Here is a 5,994-nt window from a genome sequence, read left to right as displayed (position 1 = left end):
CATGTGACTAACTTTTTGTTAGTTACTATAATCAAATAGAATTGTAATATGATTACTAGTCAACCCCCCTATAATACTGTTGATAATTCCATTTTATATGAATTCTGTGTTGTACGAGTCACTTAAATTTTACAAATACGTGTGCCGGGCTGTGAACGGCTCACGTATTTGTAAAATCTAAGTGACTCGTACAACATGGAATTCATATAAAACGGAATTATCAACAGTGTTATAGGGGGGTCAACTGGTAATACATATAAAACTAAACATAATAAAAAATTGTAAATTAAACTACAATACTTAAAATACATTTAATGTAAGATACAAGTGAGTAAAATTAACTGATTTATACATATAACATTCCTAAAACAAACAAAAATTTAGAATTAATTTATAAGTTAAAATTATTCATTTTATTCATGAATTGAATTAAAATGATTAAATTTTAAGCTTAATATTTCAAATGTAGTTATTTACAATTCATTCTTAATAAGAATGATTAAGAGTTTTGCCTAACGTTATCGTGCTCCTATTTAATTGATCAATATAAAAAGAATAAATTCACTTCACCGGAACGGATATAACATATGCTATATATAGCATAAAGTTGTTCAATCACTTAGTATAAGTTTAGTAAAATTTTTACTAAATTATTATTACACTGAAACACGTCAGTTTCGATCAGTACGTTAACACANATACTTTCAAAATAGATAATTGTAATTGTTCTAATCCTTTTTAAAAGGAAGGAAACAAGTTATAATTTGGTAAGATTTGGATGCTCTATTTACGAGGTCGTTGAAGACAAGTCATTGCAGCATGTTCAGCAGCATCTGCGAGTGGGAAATTAAAGCTTGGAACCGTGCATCAAGAAACTAATTAGTGGTCAACAGCTCCATAAATCCCAACAGAGAAACTTCTGCTATCTCAAATATTAGTTCATAGTTCTCATTTTGTAAACCACCGTTTAAAATTCATCCGTCTGCTTCATTATCGCATTCAATGATCTCATCTAGTTAATTAAAAATATTCAGAAAAATTATTTACAGAGATTGAACCTTGTGTAATTTTATAATTAATTAATTCTTGTGTTAGAAAGACAGAGATATAGTCTTATATGTAATATTTATACATACAAAATTGATCTTTTTATATGCACAATTGCATTTGAGAATTCTTCATGTATTAATTACTTTTCTGTTGTTTATAATCTATAATTAGACAAACAATTTTTTTCCATATAATTAAAGGTAGATGCAGTAAATTTTTTTATAATTTCTCTAATCCATCAAAATATATAAATTTATATTTGTTTCTTTTCATTATATTAGTAGAATTGGAAGACTTCACACTCACCTATCGATCGTATCAAAAATTCTGTTATAAAACTTCCATCCTAGGAGTTGAGAGAGGTTAAAATCTATAATATTTTATATTCAATAATAATAAAATAATACGGTAAATGATTTAACGTATTATATGATTCTCAATAACAAGACCGAAAATCGGTTGTAACGAAAGAATCGATGAATTTGATAAAGAATCGATTATGGATGATTTCCATCATGTCAACTGCACCTGCTGCATCTAGGGACGTTCGAAGTCAGCACTGCAGGAAGTGAACGAAGATTGATAAACACCTCCAATAACTCATATTAATGATGGGTAAACACTCGGCTAGATAGGAATAATGTATCTACCAGTTAATCTCTCTTAAGCGAATTTATCATATATATATATTTTCTGCTAGACACCAGGAAGTTTCACATAGTTTATCTAACTAACCCCGTGAAAAATACATTCCTTAATTATGGGGAACACGAAACAAGTCGGATAGTTCGAGACCACGTATCTGATATGGCGTGTAATTAGTGTAGAACCCGACTAAAAGGAACGATCTTACGTCTTTCTTATCATTAAACTTTAGACACTTTAAAATAAATCTTCTATCGACTTAAATTGTTAAGTGGAGAAGGGTAAAAGACAAAGAGAGAGAGAGAGGAAAAAAAAATTAAATTACGCTATCTTTCGCTATAACAAAACAAATAAAATAATTATAATAATTATGAGAATTTGCCATGAATATTTTTCACATTTTTAAATATAAGAATGAATTATTAATGATAATAAATCGTTTAATTAAAATATGGAAGTTTTGAACATCAATTATTCTTTCTCCTACTTTCAAACAATTAAAATTTCTCATTTGAATATGAAAATCTTGATTAATTTTCTAATTTATAGTAGAGTGAAGATATTAAAAGATAAGTTTGTTAGAAGTATAAACTAAATTGAAAAGTAACAATTGTTTTGGTGTCTTGTAGCTGTTCGAAAAATGTTTTTTTTTTTTTCTTTTTCTTGTTGGAAAAGTTAAAAAAATAATAATGTGATATGTGATTGAAGTGTGTGTGTTATTGAAGTTGTTGATGTTTTTTTTTTTTTTTCGTTATCTTCAATAAATTTCGTGTCAAGTGTCAAATCGTTTTTAGATGATTGAAAAAATTACAAATGAAAACTTTTATAATTAATGAAAACGACATTACTAATGTTTTATGAAACTCTTACATACATAAATTAATTTTTAAAATGGTATTATTATTATTATTATAAACTGTATAAATGAATTTAAAAATTGATTAATTATATTTTAAATAACTTTTTTTTAATTGATAAATTTTGTTTAGTGATAGTTTCTTTACCATCTCACAAAATTCATTAGCATAACATGTAATTAAATTAATACTACAACGCTTGATTACTGTTTTATAGTTTTATCAATATTGTTGTATTAATTACTATTTATATCGATGTTCGATTCTCTTCTATTTTTAATATAGGCCTACAGAAAATTTTTTCTACTGTTAGTCTGATTTTTAAACTTGTTATTCTATTATACTACTTCTATTATAGGACTGCGTAGTGCTGTAGATCTATAGTTAAAAAAACAGTATTAAACAGAAGGAAACGAACAATTACCTGTAAAAAAACGATGTGGATTTGATTATTTAAAATAAAAAAAATTATTCTTTATATTTATTATTAAATAACTTATAAATTCGTACACAAGAAAGCACAGAATATACAGCATATACCGTCTCGTGTCCTTCACTACAAACCTGATTTTGTAGCTTGACATATATAAACATATAACGTTATTTATTAAGATAATTTAGAAATATATTATGTTAGACTGGCCTTATTTTATATACAACATTACATATAGTTAAATATTTTTATTATATATGTTATGTTCATTTCATATCTGATATTTATCAACAAACACAGTTTAAAAATGAGTAATGGTACAGAGTAATATATATATATATATATATATTTATAAAATCATACTTTCAAAATAGATAATTGTAATTGTTCTAATCCTTTTTAAAAGGAAGGAAACAAGTTATAATTTGGTAAGATTTGGATGCTCTATTTACGAGGTCGTTGAAGACAAGTCATTGCAGCATGTTCAGCAGCATCTGCGAGTGGGAAATTAAAGCTTGGAACCGTGCATCAAGAAACTAATTAGTGGTCAACAGCTCCATAAATCCCAACAGAGAAACTTCTGCTATCTCAAATATTAGTTCATAGTTCTCATTTTGTAAACCACCGTTTAAAATTCATCCGTCTGCTTCATTATCGCATTCAATGATCTCATCTAGTTAATTAAAAATATTCAGAAAAATTATTTACAGAGATTGAACCTTGTGTAATTTTATAATTAATTAATTCTTGTGTTAGAAAGACAGAGATATAGTCTTATATGTAATATTTATACATACAAAATTGATCTTTTTATATGCACAATTGCATTTGAGAATTCTTCATGTATTAATTACTTTTCTGTTGTTTATAATCTATAATTAGACAAACAATTTTTTTCCATATAATTAAAGGTAGATGCAGTAAATTTTTTTATAATTTCTCTAATCCATCAAAATATATAAATTTATATTTGTTTCTTTTCATTATATTAGTAGAATTGGAAGACTTTTTTTTTTCTTTGATTTTCAGATGAGATGATATTTAATTTTAAATAATTTTGTATTATTTTCATAACTATTCATTAAATATTTGTAACAATAAAGAATTTTATGAAATTTTACTCTTTTTTAATTGATATTTAATGTTTGAAAATATATTTAATGATGTAATATCCTAACAAATAATAACAAATATATTTTTTATTTACTTAAAATTACAAAAATAATAAACAATTTGATTAATTTTATAAATAACAGCAACAAATTTCATAACAATATATAATTTTCCAAGAAATAATATTTATTATAAGTTACAGTGTTGGATTATTTATCTATATTCTAAATATTATAAAACTGTTTGACATTTTATAGTATAATAGATAATGTATATAATAATAATATAATGTCAAAATATTTACTTAAAACAATACTTTTATTATTTTTTAATTAATGAATGAATATAAACTATAAAAGCATACAATTTAATAAGTAATTTTTATATGTGAATAATCATAATCACATATAAAAATTACTAATGAATAAATAATTAAATTAATACCTTACATAATAAACTTACACAATAAACTTAATTCAAATTAACCATTATATTCTCAAGTCATTTATAATTTATAAAGTCTGGTATTATTATTTTATATTTAAATATTTCATAATATATTTTTATGTAATAAAATAAAAGTTCTAATATATAATTCATTGAATTAAATAATAGTATTTATAATTTTAAAATTAAATTAAAATTATTACTATACTTAAATAAACTTTTCTATATTTTGAATATTAATATATTATTATTTTAAAAATTAAGTGAAAAGTTATAGGCATTGGCTGTTTAGAAATGATAAACTTATTTGAAATAGATTTTAATTTCAAATATAATAATAATTTAAAGTAGTTAATTTTAAATATATAAATATAATTAAATTCATTCTAAAACTAAAGACTTTTCTATTATTTATCTCTCTTAAATTTGCAGTTAATTTAGATGGAACACAACACCCTCAATAATACATTTGGCGTTAAACATGACATAATAAGAACAAAAAAATATTAATTTTCATTTTCACGCAGTAGATTATTATAAAAATCAACAAATATTAGTTTATTTTAGAAAAATTACGAATAATTTGAAACAACTGCGTTAAGCCATTTCGATTTATTTACTGTATTTTATTTTCATTTCTATATATCTTTATTGCTTCAAAATTAAAAAAAAATTAGTGTTTAATTCATCTATTAATGTGTAAGCAAATATTTACATTAAATTTTTAATAAAAATAATGACCTGTTATATTATACATTTGGAAAAATAAAAAGTATAAAAGAAGAAATAAGCAAAACTTACTTAAATAAATTTTTTGAAATATATCATAACTGGGAAATCCATTTACAAAATACTTAGGAAGGGATTTTACCCACAGGAAGTAGCTTTAGATATTTAAGAAAATCTAAAGCAGTCTATTAAACAATCATGAAGATCACATCTATAATAATCATTTTATTAATAATTTACAGCAAATATACTTATGGGCAATTCTTTTTTATATGTAGTAAGTTAATTATTTTCTTTTCTTTAATAATTAAGAAATGTAAAATAATTTAAAAACAATCTTCTTGAAATGTAAAATCCAACATAAAAATTTTTAAAAATAGATTAANTTGGAAATAATTCTGAGAGTTAAAAAAAAAATAAGCAATTTAACTTCATTTTGCTGTGGATAACAGAACACATCCTAGGCTTTATATCCGCATTCTTTAATGGTTTGTGACTCACTTAACAAGCTTAACCCACATTTATTAAACATTAGCAGTATAGACTCTACCTATTTATTGATATTATCAGATAACGTGACGCAACATTTATTTTATTCCAAGATACTTAATTACTTTCTCAACTTATCAGTTACTGTCATTAATAAATGCAGCAATATGTAAATTTATGTTTTACCTTGAATCAACTTCATTATATTCTAAGCACTTTCTGAAATTCGTT

The 5,994-nt window shown here is 23.5% G+C and overlaps 1 long non-coding RNA gene across 1 annotated transcript; it reads right to left on the bottom strand.

Annotated features, from left to right (window-relative positions):
* Nucleotides 1-3,310: 3,310 nt before the first annotated feature.
* LOC111621962 lies at nucleotides 3,311-5,994 on the bottom strand. The gene is made up of 3 exons (XR_002756175.1): nucleotides 5,950-5,994; nucleotides 3,783-3,857; nucleotides 3,311-3,658 (listed from the first exon to the last, which is right to left on the bottom strand). It is a non-coding gene; the product is annotated as an uncharacterized LOC111621962 (long non-coding RNA).

The sequence above is a fragment of the Centruroides sculpturatus genome, unplaced genomic scaffold, assembly GCF_000671375.1.
Source record: "Centruroides sculpturatus isolate CEXI.00-Female unplaced genomic scaffold, Cexi_2.0 scaffold14, whole genome shotgun sequence".
In the NCBI taxonomy this organism is placed as follows: domain Eukaryota; kingdom Metazoa; phylum Arthropoda; class Arachnida; order Scorpiones; family Buthidae; genus Centruroides; species Centruroides sculpturatus.
This window is presented reverse-complemented; position numbering and strand designations above follow the sequence as displayed.